Raw genomic sequence first — 17,368 nt, 5'->3', positions numbered from 1 at the left:
GTAAGAACAATATGGGAATATATCCCTCAGAAAAGCCCCCAAAGATTAAATAGCATGGATAAGAAACAAACATTTATGGTTTAGACCACGGAGTTAAAAAAAAAATCATAACCTAGCTTATCCTAATTGATGTAACCAAGCAATAATAATAAGTAGATCCAAACACTAAATGGCTTAATAGCTTAGAAGTTTAATTTTTGATTTTTGCTCACTAACTGTGCCAGATTGGTGAGGAAAAGTGGAGGGCACACTGGTCCACACAGTTATTCACCACTGAGGTTGATGGCCACTTTGCCTTATTAAACCCATAGTTTTCAAGGTCACTCAAGGGCCTCTCCATCCACGTCATACCATATTAAAATCTAGTCATTTGGTCACACCTAATTGCAAAGGATGCAGAAAATGTATAGCTACACCCAGGAATATGCAGTGGATTTGGGTAAATAGTCAACAGTCTCTGACACATTGGTACCCTATATGTATTTGTTGAATAACTTAGTGCAAAATGCATAAAGCCAAAAGAATGTCTACACTGATAAGAGGATTTTTTGAGTTTACTGACCAGTGAATCATTTGACCTGAGTAAATATGTATAAAACCACTGATGGTTTTGAAGTGCCCTTCAAAGTTCCCTAACCTAATGTGTAAGTTTCTACTTTTCTGAACCCAACTGGTATTTCTGCAAATGCCCTATCACCTAGAGTGATATTTGAAATAGTTAACCTACACAGCAGAGGCTCCAACCAGTCAGAATAGACTTTTCCTAATCACTCAGTATGGGTGCCAATCATCAATTACTGGTGGGCCAGTCATTTCAAGGGAACACGCACTTTATCTCTGACTCTAGCTGCAGTCACCACATTGTCCAAAACAAAGGTGAGGGTCAGAACATGTGGTCTAACGAGCGATAAGGTCTAAAGATTAAATCATACAGATATTAAAAGCATTCTACTAAGAAAAAAGAAGCACAGCTACATGAAATTAACTGTCCAGAAAAATCTAGGTGAACACTCATCAGGTTAATACTGGGAATTAGAATCTTCATAACTCCTCAAACACACACCATGCCATAAGGAAGTTGTAAACCAAAGGTTATGGGGCCAGAGGGAGTCAGAGAAGACTTCATAGGACAGGCTACTTTGGAAAGAAAGCCATATTTTGACAATCAGAGATTGGTGATGATGAGAAGGAATTTCTAAACAGAGATGCCAGCATACCGAACACTTTGTTTTTACCTTTCTTACAGCACTTATTCTAGTCTATCTTATATCAATTTTTGTGGTTATTTGTCTTACCCCATCTGCTAGATTGTGATGTCCTTACGGGGAGAGAACTCTATTCTCTCCATCTTATTTGTTTTTAACAAGGACCTAAAAATTATAGGTGTCCAGTAAGTGTCTATTGACTGGATAACAAAGGATAGAATCATTGAACAGTGAATGAAGTGAATTTAAAACACAGTATCACAGTGTGGGTGGGGACGGAACCATATCTCGGAAATCTATACTTTCACCAGTCAACCTCAGGGATTCATGCACTTAGGGGAGATGCAAACCCTTAAAAAATAAGATCTTACCTTTAAAAATAACCAGTATCCAAGGATACTCCACCCCACCACCTATATCTACTTCCTATCCTTTTGCTGCTCATTGGCTTACATCGGCCTTGGGCTCATGGGCATTTGCCTTCCTCAGCCTTTAGCCCTCCTTACTTGCCTCCTGGCTAAACTCACTCCCTTTCTCTATTCTCTGCAAACTCTAGCCTCACTGTTTTGCTTTTTCTTCTCCCTGCTTTTCTTTTACCTGGTCTTCCTACTGATCAGTGTATTTCTGGCTACCACTGGCAGCTCAGCCCAGCTACCTAATCCTTGTGGTGTTTCTGAACATATAAATTGAACTTGGTAAAATAAAATTAAGAGATGCAATTATTTGCAATTTCAAAAAGTCTTTGACTAAATTATATGCTAAGTGATTTTTTTTCCTAAAAACACATAATTAAAGAGATTTTTTTTTTTTGTAGCTAGAGAACTGGCATAGATCCAGGAATGAAAGGATTGAAATAAATGAGTATTCTGTGATGAAACGTTAATGGTAGGATCACCAAGATATTAGACTCTTGATCACTCTTATTTAAAAGTTTAGCTAATGAAGCAGAAGAGTGAATATCTAGTGAAATTTCCAAGTTTGCAGATAACAGAGAATTTCTTCATATGGGGAAAAGAAAACTCCTGTGATGTACTTGTGAAAAATGTCAGGAAGACCAAGTGGAGGTCAAAAGGTGGAGGCACATTTCCACATGAACAAGAATAAGGCAATGACTTTAGAAAAAAAAATCCATCTATACTCAAAGGACACTGGGCTCTGAGTGATCATTAGAACTTGATAAGAGGATTCAAGAGACATTGCAACCATTCCCTGAAGAGAGCCTTTGGCCTTCAGGGGCAAGAAGATATTGTAATAAGGCAGAGAACATTGTTGCAGCCTTGTCCAAACCATAAATCTTCCACTCTTGGAATCCTGGATGCAGCTCAGGCTGTCTAACCTGTCCTTATTTTATAAAAGATGAAATAATACTGCAAAGCTCCAGAGAAAACAACTAAAATTATCAACAGGATGCAATATATGAAAATGAATCAGAAAGATTAGAACCATCTGGAAAGAAAAAAAAAGTTGAGAGGGGATGTGCTATATGAATCTTTTAAAAGAGTACAGAGTGTGAAAAAAATGTGTCATATAAGGTATCCATTGACTGTACTGTGATATATATGAAGTAGGAGCTAACTCTTGAACCTTAAAAAAATGATATTGGAACCTGTAAGAAACTCAGTGTTTGTCAATACTTGATTCTGCATTGTTTCTTTTCCCAAACATTTGTGGAACACCTACTATGTGCCAAGGACTCAACTAGCCTCTTAAAACACCTGGATAAATAGAATATGACTCTGCCCTTGATGGGAAATTTAACAGAAGAGAGAGAGAGAGAGCTATAGAAAAATAGGTATGATTGCATTATCATAAGTATGTGGTAATTCAAGAAAAGAATCACTGGACTTCACGGCTGAGGTGACATTTGATCTGAGCTTTGAAGAATGAGTAAGATTATGTCATCAGACAAAGTGAAAAAGATCATTTCAGACACAGACAAAAGAGCATAAGAAAGCATGGGGATATGAAAATAGGTAGTCTATTACAGGAAGTGGGAAGTCCTGGAGGCGAACCTGCAAATTGGTCTCCAACCAAGGTAGGAGGAGCCACCTGAAGCAACCTGAGAGGTGCATGAGAGACAGAGCCACTGGAGTTTTAAGAAGGGAAATGACACAATCAGACTCACATTTCGGAAATGTAATTGGGCATTTGTTACTCTGCGGGAATAATGCAGCCAGGAAAAGAAATATGTAAGTTCAAAAGTTTTGATGAATTAATGTATAGGGAAGTAAAATAATTCACGTATCTCCCAAATCTTTTGAGGTTGACATCACCAGAATGTTAGGACAGACTAACAAATATCATGGCTTCATCCCTACCAAGCCCCAGCCAGGGCCCGACCAAGAATAAACGTACAGTTCTCCAAACCTTGATCACCTAAAACAAAGTCAGTTTGGGCTTTGCATGACCATGAGTGTTATAGAAAATTAGATGCCTCTTACAAAGAGAAGGAAGCATTGCCCTTTTTTGTCTTTAAACTTTTGTGAACTTGAGTGGCTTTTGCCTAGCCAGACAATGTCACCTGTGAGATGTCACATGGATATGTGGCTGCTGTCCAAGCCTGTCAAAAGTGCAGCAAATACAAGTGCAACAAAGTTATGATTCTTAAAAAAAGCATCTACTATAGGACAAAGAGGCTGATACAAGGGTACAGAGCAAAATCATCTGGCTACTAACTCAGGACCAGTTTTTAAAACGTAGAACACATTCCTGTATTTAGGATGGAATGTAATGGATCCTGGGTGTGCTCATGTTTGCCAGAATGGGTGGTGCTTTTACCTGGGTGAAATGGAAGCTGGAAAGAACCAAAGGATTTTCATCTCCTGAAGGAGAGATTTGCCTTTAAGGGTTTTCATACTCAGATTGTGGTTGGAGGATGGATTGGTAAAAGAGTGTTTTTGAGGAAATTTTAGAAGGGGAGCTTACACCAAGATCAATGATGAATCATGGAGCACATGAGTGAGATCCCGATGAAACCAGGAAACTGTTCTCAGAGAGAGAAAAAAAATATTGGTTTGTGACTCACCTATCTCGTAATAGTATTTTTTCTATTTATAGCTTACATAATGCTTTCACAGAGAGGTTTTCATCCTTACACTTTTATTATAATCCCCATTTTACAGATAGATAAGCTTAAAACTCCGTGAGGTCAATGGCTCAGCCAAGTTTGTACAACAGATTACTTAGCAGCAGAACTGGAATTAAAGAGCAGATCTTCTGAGTCCCAACTTTGTCCCCTTCCTTCTGTACTACAGTCACTGTTGTATGAGACATCTCTGGTTCCTCATATCACTGGGAACTCAAGAAGAGAGGCCTAGTTGTGTATCCCTGCTAATATGTCTCAGTATGAATAAGGAGTGGTAACAGGAGAAATCTCCTATTTCTTGAGCTGAGAGCTGATGGAGAACCTTTGAAGGTTCTCAGGTGGCAGCAACAGAGCTAGAACCAAAGCCTCAGAGTGTCTTGAAATTCCTGAAGAATGAAATCTTAAATACTCTTTCTTTGTCCCGGAAATTGTAGGCTGAGACCTACAGCTGCCTCATTTTGACAAAGCACACTACTAATCTCAGAGCACATTCATTAGTCACCCTACAGCCCCCAAGAGACAGGGAAAGGACATTCTATCAGCAGGGAAATCACAGCTAACATATGAAGTAGGTGATCCAGCATCACCTAGAAGATCTTTGATGGAGAAAAGAATATATCATTAATACCCTACAACAGCTAGATCTCTATCCAGAACTTCTTGTCTGTGTCATTCCTTACGCTATGTGCTGTTCTGGAATACTGTACGCACCACTGAATGCTTGCAGAAGAACTAAATAAGTAAGTAAATGGCCAAGAGTGTCAGATAGTTGCCCCCTGTAGAAGGCCAGGGGGTAGGCCTGCAATGGTAACCAATGAATATAACAATCAATTGTTATCAGCAGATAAGTTTTAACAGGGCTAGACACTAATATCATTTAAAGTGAAAGCAGCACTAATTTCCTTTTATTTTGTGATAATAGACTCAATGACACCAGCTACCATGGGGCACCCTTTAGTGCAGAGCAGTTCTCCACATTGAGAAAGGGGACATTTACAAGCTACTCTGAACAGTCACTGCTCTGTCTATACATTTGTACTGAGAGCTTTCAGTGCATTTAAATTGCTTTTTGCAGCAGTCCAAGGAATCAATAGCTCTTAGACTCTTTAAGGGACGAATAATATACAAGATGGACATTTTAAGCTCTTTAGAAAATATATTCATGAGGTCATCCAGTTTCCCCTGGTACCCAACTTTGCTGGTGACATTTATTAATGTTTTTGCAGCAAACAGGAGGTGGAGTTCTCCAAAGGCTCTCATCTCTGTTCTTCCAGAAAACATTGATTTTCTTTTTTTACAAGAATCAGGGAGGGGAATGGGTAAAAAAAAAAAAAAAAACAAAACTCAAAGCAAAAAAGAAATCTCACAAAAGAATAACTTAGCTCAAAGCTGGCTTGACAAAGTAATTCTATCTAAATAGCCCTGTGCCACTTGATAGAGACAATTTCTCCTGATTTTCTCTTTGAACAATTTCATAGTCTTCATGAAAGACGTGCTTTAACAATATTATGCTCTTAATGGTAATGCAGGACGTTCTACTGAATCTTCCTAGGAGTAAGAGAGGACAGCTTTACATTATTGTGGATTTGGAAAGTGATTTAAAATTCCAATTAATTAAGGTTAATTAATTAGACATTTGATAAAAAACACTTTAAGATGCCAGACTGGGGAAAAAATAACTACTCCATCATGGCTGCTTGCAAGAAAATGCTAGAATGCACTGCAAAGCCCGGTCTGACTCAGAGAAGCCTGAAAGAGTTTGGGTATGTGATTGGGATTGAGAGAATTCAGGTACTAGAATTTCTTTCTCCAAAAAAGGGGAGAAATTAATTCCATTGACCCTCCTATGTTAAGTTGATGTTGTGTAAGACTTGAGACAGACTGATTACGTTAGGAGGAACCAGGCACGGCAGTGGTCAGAGGAGGGGTGTACAGATATCCACTCATCTATGCATATTTGAAGCAATTAGGTGCCAGACCCTGTGTGGGGTTGAGGAGACAGTGGTGTACAAAAGAGGCCCTCGTCTCACCTTCACGTTCCTTCAGTCCTGCACTAGATTGTAACATGTGGCTCACATGGTCTACAAGAAGACATTTTTTATTCCACACAGTGTTTTTCTTATTAGTTGTTAACATCTGGAAATGAGTAAATTTCACATGCAAATCCAGATATTTAGTGTCTCTTTTAAAATTATTATATATGACAACACTAGGCAGGATTTCTGAATCTCCTGGAGCTCGGCAGTGATGTGCTCCATATATTGATCATATATGCTACAGTCTCACTGCCCTTAGACTCATAGATTACCTACCATCCTTTCCCGTGGACTTTGACTTTGACACACACATAGAATAGGAGAAAACACATGTCTGACGCACACACTGAGGATTGAGTAAGACTTGGGTCTGAACACCTGGAAGTCTTTAGCTAAGCTATTGTGACTGCTCTACACATTCCCCACATTCTGTCTGGTCTTTTCTGCTGACCTTGTTTCAACACCATTGAAGACCTCTTTCTCCTCAAGGATCTCATACACCTCAAAACTATTTCAAATCACCACCCATTATTAGCACTCTAGGTAGGGTTCTCCTGGGCTCTGACCCTGGAAGTCCCCCCACCCATTTACGTGTGTGTGTGTGTGTGTGTGTGTGTGTGTGTGTTAACCAATGGTTGGGGGGTAAAGAGGTTACACAATGTTGCCTGGGCAGCCAGAGTCTTCTGCTCTTTGCCTAGCTGGCTAGTCTTATCCATTAGGCTTCGACTTAAATGTCAGCTTCCAAGAAAATCCATCATGACCATCCTACTCAAAGAAGCATGGTTTTCTGGTTTGAGTCTAAAGTATCACAAAGAAAGAGAGAATATGAGAGAAACTCAGGCATCAGAGAACTGGCTCCTACCCAAGATCTCAGGATTTTCTAATAAGAAAAGATGGTGGGGAAATGCAGGATGGAGGCCAGCTCATAGCTGTAAGAGAGAAGCATTTATAACTGCTTCTTAGAACTGAGGATTCTGTGAAAGATTCCTGCTGGGCAATGAAGCCCCATAGTTTTGAGGGAAGGATCCAGAAAGCCAGTCATTACAGGCATCAACAAAAGAGCCAGCCCTCCTTGGGAGCCACACTGGAGCTCCACTTGGATGGGTCTCATTGTCTCCTTCCTGACTTTAAGGCCCTTTCTCTTTAGGCTGCCATTCCATTGGCACAAAGAAAGGCAAACTGGAGCAAAGCCTTCTTTCTAGAAAGGACAATTTATTTTTAATTGTCTGCTAATCAGAGTCTTCCTGTTCTTTGCAAATTTCCTCCAAAACAATATGTTTTTGTTTCTCGGGCATAACTTGTCTATTTCTTCAAAAACAAAACAAAAAACATTGTTTTTGAAATTGCCACCAAAATCCAGTACATTTAGACCCACATCATGTAAGATGTTATACTCACATCATATAAGAAATAATTTCTTGAGAGGATTCTTGCCCTGGAGGTGAGTCAGCAAATGTGTGCAACTGACAGGTGTGAAGCAATGTGCTATACACTGCTGGGACGGAGACTATTCAACGTGCCCTGCCTCCAAAGAGTTTACCATCTAATTTTAGTCAAAAAATTAAATAACATTGCAAGACAAGGGGTAACACATGGCTGTATCAAAGGGATACTGGACAAATCATGAAAACTTAAGTACTATGAACACTTGAAGGAAAGAGAGATTAGGTTTGAAGAGCCAAGAAAGGCTGTCGCAAAAAGAAAAGAGTTGAGCTGGTTATTGAAATATTGGGGAGAATTTACATGAGTTTGAAATACAAGCAAGTACAACAAGAGATGACATTCCATGGGTGAGGGGAGGGGAGGGCTGGTGAGGAGTTAAAGCAAAGACCAGTAGTGCACCCAAGCTGTAGATCTATGCCTTTTCTCAAGAGTGTCCCCAGGAGGCCCTGGTTTTGCCTGCTTATTACCATCCCCCGAAATATTCCATTATTTTATTAGTTCCCCATATAAATTATTTATCTGAGAGATGACTGATGCTGCCTAGCTCTGATAAGGAATATCTTCGATGGGAAATGCTGCTGGAGGGACAAGGGTCTCCTGTGGCCGCCAAAACATCGAAAAATCAATTTTAATTCCTGTGTGTGTGTGTGTGTGTGTGTGAAGATCTTTGAGAACAGGGGGGGTTCAGATGAAGGCTGCCCTTTCTAGTGGGTCTCCATGCGATCTCCAAATTAGATTTCTAGGAGCCACATTAGGGAAGTGGCCTGGGGATGCTACTCCTGGTGTTGTTTGTTATAAAGCAACTTATAATAACTTGACTGGGAGCAGAACATTAAAAGGTCGCCTCATTTTATCTCCAATATGCTTCCTTTGAAAAAAGTCACCTAGCAGCCACATTTGGGGAATGATTTGTCAGTGTATTTACCTTCTCTTTGTCATTCAGGCTGAGCTTAGCCGTCAGAAAGATCATCACCTTCCAGACTGTTTCGAAAAGCTCCTAAAAGCTTTGCACAATTACTTTTGCTTCCTTTACCAACAAATGCCTCTCTTAACTGCTCGGCTGCTGGTGGCTTCCTTGCTGTTCTATGGGGCTGCTCTGTTCTCAAAGGCTACCAGTAATTGCCAACAGCATGCCCCTTTCAGGAAACCTGAGCTGTAATAGTTAAAAATTTACAAGGCCGATAGGGAACTTGAAATTAAATGAAGCAGAGAAGGGGCTCTGATTCACTTTACAAAATATTCTTCATGTGTCTGGCATGCTTCCTTTGTGCTCTTGCAGAATTAAACACGAGTCACTTTCTCCTGGGTAAAGGAGGAGGTGTCACTTAGACTTTACCAACCTAACAGCAACTGTGCCCTATAGGAAGAACAGTTAATGCCAACGCAGGCACAGGGCACCTGGGTGGCCCATTGGCAGAGCATCTGACTCTTGGTTTGGGCTCCGGTCATGGTCTCAGGGTTGTGGGATCGAGCCCCACATCAGGCTCCACTCTCAGCGAGGAGTCTGCTTGAAATTCTCGACCCTCTCCATCTGCCCTTCTCCCGCTTGTGCTCTTTCTCTCTCCCTCTAATAGATAAACCTTAAAAAAGAAAAAAAAAGTCAACACTAGGCACAGCATTTTAAAATTTTTATTATTATTATTTTTATTTAAATTCAATTTGCCAACTTGCAGTATAACACCCAGTGCTCAACCCATCAAATAGGCACAGCACTTGACCTCTGTCAGATAAAGCTTGGGTTTATGTTTTTCAATAATCGGATCTCCTTGAGCCTTCAGGGTCCCGGTCTTTGATATATATGATACACACATACCTATGATTTGCCAAAGTGTCTGGATAATTCTAAAGAGACTTCTGAATTCCACTCACCTCACAAAATTTTGTGGACTGTCTCCTGCACGCTTAGCATGAAAATATATGAAGCTGCCATGAGACAGGTTTGACCTGAAGTTTTCCCACAGATGGTAAGCAAGGATTAAGCTCAAGGTTTCATCCCACATGTGTCAACTTGGATTCTCTCCTGTGTTTTATAGATCATCTCATCCTGGAGGAGATTTGGGAGGTCTACATTCAATTTGCCTCTTTAATCCCAGGAGGAGGCAGTCTTTCTCACTCCCCTGCCTGAGGGTGTTCAGATCCATGGAGAATCCTAGCCACCAGTGTGATAGCCCTGTGCATTCTTCAGAGGAAATCATGGTGAATTCACTATACTGGTTACTACTTTTCATTTCTCTCCATATGTGTCTTAAAATTAAAAATTACCAGCCTATCAGTGAGAATTGCTTTTGGCTTCAACAGAAAAATTCACAAAAGCAGTTGAGGGGTTACTTTTGTGCAAAAAAGTAGTCCAGAGACTCCTCTGATGAGGAATAGTGCAGTAGCCCCAAGATACCAGCAGATGCCAGGTGCCTGTGCTTCTGCTCAGTCGCCCCAGTGAGCATCTGTCATCCTTATGGTCATAAGTATGCTGGCTTCCATTCTAGAAGACAATAGAAGAACAACAAGTAAGGGAAGAAATGTAAAAATGAGATGACTCTGTACCCCTCCCAGGACCTTTCCAGAAGTTCCAACCAGTGATTTCCATTTACACCTAATGGCCAGAACTATTCTATTCAGCCACCCTATGCACAAGGAGGCGCTGGGGAATACCTAGGCTCATTGCCACCCTACACAAAGTCAGAGTCGAATCATTAAGAAAAAGGGAGAAGAGATATGCCAAATAATCTATAGCATCCACCACAAAAAGTAAGAATCCTTTGTTCTCTTTAGAAAGCATGAAAATTAACATATATTACAGAGTCTAAAAATGAAAAATCATCACATTTCTTATAAGGATAACCAGAAGCTTCCATTCCTTTGTTTTTCCTTTGCTGGCCTTGCAAATTTCTTACAGTTGGTATTTACTGTGGCCAAATCTAATTCATCCATTTATGAAGCTATCTCAGGCACCAGCAGAAGTCATAAACTATTCATCTCTGGAATGTTTATATTTGAGAAGGTCACAGTATTGAGTGTATGTATACCCCAAGGCCCCGTCTCTCCGTGTGGGCCTCTTGTGGCCTGGGCCTGCTATTTTCCTTTAAACAGTGAAATGAGATGTACACAGCTCAAAATATATATTGTGCTTTCCCACAAGCTCCAGAGAACTGCCAGTAAAAGAGGTTCAGATCCTCTCTGACTCCTGTTTTCCTTTCCACCTACCTTGCTATCCCTATTGCCTTTGACCATATCTAAGTATCTGGTGATTAGAATGGCTTTACTTTTCTTCATGACTTTTTCCCCATTATGGATACCTCTGGAATCTTAATCTCAAAATGTAGAAGGGGGATGATTTCAGTTCCTGAATCTTTCATCCTGAAACCCCAAATAAAAAGGGAGATTCAAGGAGAGAAATGCTGGCTTCCTAGGAAGGAGTGAGCCTGGAATCCCTTCTATACCACAATGCTCTTTGGAATGACCTTGTGGCTGAGCAGGAGAGAAAGCTAAATGACTGATTGCACTGATATTGGCACCGATTAGCTTTGGGGTTGAGATGGCCCATGTAGCAGGAATATAAAGAGAGAAATAATGTGTTCATTCTATGGCACATTAACATATTATTGTATTGAATCAGAACAACAACTTTGAAGAGTAAAATTGAACCTCTTTTAGCATGAGGACAGAGAATTCAGCAAAGTTAAGTGACTAACTAGAATACCCAAGGCCAGGGTCCCCTCTGATACTTATTACCCACACAATTTCTCATTTCCTAAAGCAGAATCTAGAGTCTCTTACCTTTCATGGCTTGCCCACCACTCCTGCAAGATTACCTTCCCCCAGTAAGTCTGGTTTTGGGTTGAGTCTGGGTCCAACTGCTCCCTACTCCCATGCTGCCACCTGGCTGGTGGTCATCACTGCCTGCCCTTCCCAAAGCCTCCACTTGCTTGTTAGCTTCTGGAATTCTGGGATGTGGTTCTCTCTTCCTGTCATGCTGCTTTCACTTCTTCTAGGCCTCAAAGTCTCCAGGGAGAGAGGTGCTAGGAAGGCCTCCCCTCTTCAGTGCCCGGAAGCCCATACATTGCTTCCATTCTACCCAACACCATTCACACTATGCTTAGCAGTGAAACAAACCATTGTCATTGAAGGCTAACAGGGCTAATGTCAGGGCAATATCACACATTCTGGAGGCACCTGTAAGATGGCCATTGCTTCCCAAATTGTCCAGGTCTGTAAAACCCACAGCCAACTTCACTCAGCCTGGTGAGTTCTCCCTTCTGTCTACAAGCGAAGAACCCACCAGATCTCTCCTCCAGGGGAAATCTACCCCACTGCTATCTCCAGACAGAACAAAACAATCCCTATAACCCTGGGGAGAATGCACTTCTATTTTATTATGCAGTTTTATACAGTTCACTTAATTTCCCCATTCTATTTTATTTATTTATTTATTTATTTATTTATTTATTTATTTGCTGGGTACAGTATACTTTATTGATGTACATGACAAGGTAGGGCTCCCCAAGCCCCTCCCCTTCCTCAGGGTCTGGGATGTAAATTGGAGGTCAGGAGATTTTCAGCGTGTTGGGGGATTAAGTTGGAGCAGGGACTCCCCAGCAGCTGAGGGCCTCTCTCTTCCTCTTGTTCTTGCTGGGGCTGGTGGTCCAGGAGGCTCTTACTCCTTGGAGGCCATGTGGACCATGAGGTCCACCACCCGGTTCCTATAGCCGAATTCATGCTCATACCAGGAAATGAGCTTGACAAAGTGGTCATTGAGGGCAATGCCAGCCCCGGCGTCAAAGGTGGAAGAGTGGGTGTCACTGTTGAAGTCGCAGGAGACAACCTGATCCTCAGTGTAGCCCAGGATGCCCTTGAGGGGCCCTCTAATACCTGCTTCACCACCTTCCTGATGTCGTCATATTTGGCAGCTTTCTCCAGGCGGCGAGTCAGATCCACAACTGACACGCTGGGGGTGGGGACACTGAAGCCATGCCAGTGAGCTTCCCGTTCAGCTCAGGGATGACCTTGCCCACAGCCTTGGTGGTGCCAGTGGAGCAGGGATGATGTTCTGGGCAGTCCCTCGGCCATCATGCCAGAGCTTCCCAGAGGGGCCGTCCACGGTCTTCTGGGTGGCAATGATGGCATGGACTGTGGTCATGAGGCCCTCCACGATGCCAAAGTAGTCATGGATGACTTTGGCCAGAGGAGCTGAGCAGTTGTTGGTGCAGGAGGCATTGCTGACAATCTTGAAGGAGTTGTCATACTTCTCAAGGTTCACACCCATCACAAACATGGGGGCATCAGCAGAAGGGGCAGAGATGATGACCCTCTTGGTCCCGCCCTTCAAGTGAGCCCCAGCCTTCTCCATGGTGGTGAAGACCCCAGTGGACTCCACAACATACTCAGCACCAGCATCACCCCATTTGATGTTGGCGGGATCTCGCCCCTGGAAGATGGAGATGGACTTCCCATTGATGACAAGTTTCCCGTTCTCAGCCTTGACCATGCCGTGGAATTTGCCGTGGGTAGAATCATACTGGAACATGTACACCATGTAGTTGAGGTCAATGAAGGGGTCCTTGATGGCGACAATATCCACTTTGCCAGAGTTAAAAGGAGCCCTGGTGACCAGGCGCCCAATACGGCCAAATCCATTCACTCCGACCTTCACCATCGTGTCTCAGGGACTAGACTGGCCCTGCGCCAGAAGATGCGGCTGTCTGTCGAACGGGGAGGAACAGAGAGCCTAACTTCACCATTTTAGACAAAACCCAAAGCTGTGCCTTTTCTGATAAAAAAAAAAATAATGAAAGTATGTTTCTAAACAAAAGAATAAATTTCCCCCTGAGTTAAATTCTGTGACTCTCTTAGGATGGGGGGGGGAGGAAGTCCATCTATATTTAGTTCCTGATTTAACAGTAAGTCCTCCTTCCCTACATCTGCCTGGGAGCGATGACTGTGTATTCAGAGCCCCAGATTCCAATTCAAGCACTGTCACGAGCTGTGTGATTTGGGACAAAGGTTCCTATTTCTCTGGCTCTCCATTTCTATGAATAAAGACATGGGGAGAACTAAATGATCTCTCCAAGACTTCTACTAGCATTGAAATTCAAAAATTTCATTCAAAACTAAATATTTGAGAAATCAAAAAAAAAAATATCCAGATTCATACGTCTCAATATTCCTGGTTTGGGAATAAGGCTAAATTTGCCTATGATTCCTCAGGCGGAAAGGCAGGATTAGAGGGTTCCAACTCAATTGAACACAAAGCTATTTCAGCAACCATGGGTTCCAGCTGAGAAGCCCAGCAAGCAGGCTTCTAATAGCCTCCACTGACCCCATGGAGAGTTGACTTTGCTCCCTGGGGGTGATATTGGAGAGCCGATGCCCTACAGGCAGCACAAGCAGGAATTTTATTATTATTGGTTTTGCAATTTGTTCCCATTTTGCTGCCATTTGCCTTAGTGGCCGTGGATCTCTACATTAAGATTTCGATTCCATTCCCCCAGGGCTCCCGTGTTTTATGGAGATCGCTTGTGTTTGCTGTCTTTACTGCAGTTGGTGTACAGCCTCTGGCTGCTGTGTTGAGCATAATCAAATGTCATTTATGAAGTCCTCCTGCCACTGGAGACCGAGGGAGAGCTGTGTGGCCTGTGCCTGAGCAACTCAAAGAGACAGGCAGCCTCGGAAGCGTGCTTCTAGCTGCTGATAAATCCGGCTGAGGCTTGATTATTTCTGACCCTGGCTTGCCGGTTGTAAGTACAGGTCACTTAAGTCTGCTCCAATGAGTTTCTTCCAGATGGGAGTGCCAGGTGCTGCCTGACAACGGAGCTGAGATCCTCTTCCTGAGTCACTTGCCTGGAAGAAGCAGACCGTGGGAGGCCACATAGGTAGCAGGAAAAGCGATGGACTCCAATCCTGGACAGACAAGGTTCTAGTCCTGGCTCCCCTATCCTTTCACTGTGTGGCGTCCACAGTCATTTCTAGGGCTCCCCTTACTCATCTGTGGAGTCAGGTTTGATGAAATGATCACTGAGGATCCTCTGACTCTAAATCATTCTTTGTCCTTCTGATGTAGTACTTTGCCCTGGCATCCTTCTGTGTGCTTGATTCCCGACTTGTGTCCACGCTCCACTTTCTGCATCTCACTATCTGGTAATGAATCTTGCCCTTCCAGCATCTGATCCTGGAATGCTTGCTACCCACTCAACAATTACTTCTTCCAAGTTCTTTCTTCCCTAAACTTTCTTACTAGAATCACTAATGGCAAAATCACTATTGCAAAATCCAATGGGCACATTTTAGTTGCTGTTCCTACTTTGATATCTCAACAAATTTCAATGGAGCTGACCACTCTTTCTTTCTTAATAGACTTGCTTTGATAATGTCTCATGGTCCTGTTTTTTTTTTTTTCCTCACCTCACTGACTCCTTCTCTATGCAACCTCTAAGTGATAATTGTATGCCACCAACTCACACATTTTAGTCTCTAGCTTAAATTTCTCTTTTGAAGGACAACTGGGTGGCTCAGCGGTTGAGCGTCTGCCTTTGGCTCAGGTCATGATCCTGGAGTCCCAGGATCGAGTCCCCCATCAGGATCCCGGCATGGAGCCTGCTTCTCCCTCTGCCTATGTCTCTGCCTCTTCCGCTGTGTGTGTGTGTCTCATGAATAAATAAATAAAATCTTTACATGAGAGACTCTTAGCTCTGGGAAACAAACAAGGGGTAGCAGAAGGGGAGGTGGACAGGGGGATGGGGTGACTGGGTGACGGGCACTGAGGGGGGCACTTGATGGGATGAGCACTGGCTATTATACTATATGTTGGCAAATCGATCTCTAATAAAAATACATATTAATAAAAAAATATTTTTAAATAAATTTATTGGGGGATTCCCTGGGTGGCTCAGCAGTTTAGCGCCTGCCTTTGTCCCAGGGCATGATCCTGGAGTCCTGGGATCGAGTCCCACGTCGGGCTCCCTGCATGGAGCCTGCTTCTCTCTCTGCCTCTCTCTCTCTGTCTCTCATGAATAAATAAATAAAATTAAAATAAATAAATAATTAAATAAACTTATTTCTCTTTTGAGCTCCAGGTGCTTCTATGGAAATGTTGGTTTAGCCTCTCTGTTTAGAAGTTCCATGGACTCCTCAAATCCAGTGTGTCTTGAACTAAATTTCATATCTTCCTCCTATTACCAGACCTCTAAGACCAGTTTCTTGAGTCTCAATGTCATAGAAATGAGCATTGAACTTGAGAGAAAGAAAGCAGGTATTTATTAGGGACAGCTTGTATACCAGGGAGCCAACAAGACAGAGGAATATCACTCTCTGATTGCGTAGCATGCAAGGTTTCTAAAGATGCTTTTCCAAAGAGTGAAAGGCTGGGAGTAGGCAAGTGTCCTTCAGTCTCACAGGCATTATTTTGTGCTCATTACTTTTTAGCGGACACAAGACAATCACAGGATGCCTTTGTTCTTGATCAACATTCTCCTAGGGCTCCTGGACAATAAAAATACTTACATAAGCGGCTTTAAAATGTTTCTTCTAATTTCGCCCAGGCAACCATTACTCCCTCATGGCTATTTGCTCTCATTTATTCTCTTCCCGAGAAGGAGGTGTTTGTCTCCAAGCATATGAAAATTTTTAACCCTTGCCTCAGACCAGTTTGCAGGAGCCAAGTTCCTCTTGCTTTCCTTATACTCTCTCATTCCTGCCTATAATTGGCTCCTATTTAGCATTCCCTTCATCAGTGCATGCCTTCTCTGTTCACCTTTTGGCCAAACGACAAACCTGAGAGTTGTCCTAAATACTTCCATTTTCTTCATCCAATTCAAGTCCAAGTCCTTTTGTGATTACCTCCAATATATACCCCAAATAGGCCTTCTTCTTTCTATCTATCTTCATTACCATACCTGGTCTGAATCACATTTTTTTTTCCTGGATTACCTAGGTTCAATCCCATCCTAATTCAGCCTCTTTACAGAAGTTAATATGATCATTCCTAAGCACAAATCTTACCCCTTTACTCCTCCTTTAATGGATTTCCAAAATGTCCTACTTGGCCTCCAAGGCATTGCATGACTGGGCTCCTAAGGGAACACTGACTCTGGCTTTCCTTTTATTCTTCAGATTTACTATGCAAACTATAGCCTCACAGACTTTAAAGACAACCTTCCTTCTCTTTGTAATGCTCGTCTCAAAATTTCACCTGGCCACCTCCTCCTAATGACTTTTCCTTAAAAACTCTCCATCTAAAAAAAAGCAAAAACAAAACTCTAAATCTAAATCAGGTGTTTCTGATTCTGTCTTATAACATCCAGTAGTGTCCTTTCATATAATCATCAATATTTTAAATTATATATCATTTTGTTTAATTATTTAATTAATATTTGTCTCCCTATCTGGACTACAAGCTCCATAAAGGCAGTGACTATGTATGTTTTCTACTTTATTCAACCTCTAATGCCTTTTTCAGAAGTTGTTATATAATAAAGACTCAGTATATATTTGTTGAATAAATTAACAAATCCTACTTTCTCTTCATTGTTTCACTAACCACCTACTTGCTGAGTCTCAGAATCTCATATCCTAGTTTTTGATATATAACACATTTAACCTCTTTGTAG

The 17,368-nt window shown here is 42.0% G+C and overlaps 1 pseudogene; it reads right to left on the bottom strand.

Moving 5' to 3' along the window:
* Positions 1–12,353: 12,353 nt before the first annotated feature.
* On the bottom strand, positions 12,354–13,419 carry LOC129505981 (glyceraldehyde-3-phosphate dehydrogenase-like; annotated as a pseudogene).
* Between the last annotated feature and the right edge of the window lie 3,949 nt (positions 13,420–17,368).

This window comes from Nyctereutes procyonoides, unplaced genomic scaffold (genome assembly GCF_905146905.1).
Source record: "Nyctereutes procyonoides isolate TBG_1078 unplaced genomic scaffold, NYPRO_anot_genome, whole genome shotgun sequence".
In the NCBI taxonomy this organism is placed as follows: domain Eukaryota; kingdom Metazoa; phylum Chordata; class Mammalia; order Carnivora; family Canidae; genus Nyctereutes; species Nyctereutes procyonoides.
This window is presented reverse-complemented; position numbering and strand designations above follow the sequence as displayed.